The sequence below is a fragment of the Rhagoletis pomonella genome, unplaced genomic scaffold, assembly GCF_013731165.1.
Source record: "Rhagoletis pomonella isolate Grant_MI unplaced genomic scaffold, Rhpom_1.0 Rhpom_scaffold_00010, whole genome shotgun sequence".
Classification (NCBI taxonomy): domain Eukaryota; kingdom Metazoa; phylum Arthropoda; class Insecta; order Diptera; family Tephritidae; genus Rhagoletis; species Rhagoletis pomonella.
The window spans coordinates 19,803,810-19,804,180 of record NW_023458564.1 but is presented as its reverse complement, the minus strand read 5'-3'; positions in this window follow the sequence as shown (position 1 = coordinate 19,804,180).

Sequence of the window (371 nt, the reverse complement as noted above, 5' to 3'; positions counted from 1 at the left end):
ATATATTTTTTGCGGTCTTGGTTTGTTGTGACCCTCAACAGTCAAATCACAGTATACAGTCAAATTATAGTTGCGATCCCGTACGAGTCCGGACTAGTCAGAAATAGTCAGAATCAGTCAGATTTTACTGGAAATCGATCCCGTACTCGGTTCTCTGACTATTGAGAGGACAAAAAAGAGAGTAAATACGGTTCTCTCTCTGTCAGAAGTTACCAGTTTTTTAGTCCGAGAATTTTTTGCTGGTATAAGGTTTGTTCGTCGAAAATCCAGCAAGAATTATCCAACACTCAAAATATCAGAGAGTAAGAAAAAATTCTCTCAAATTCTCTCTCATGTTGAGAAACTTGCAAATTTCTGCACGAACGCAAATT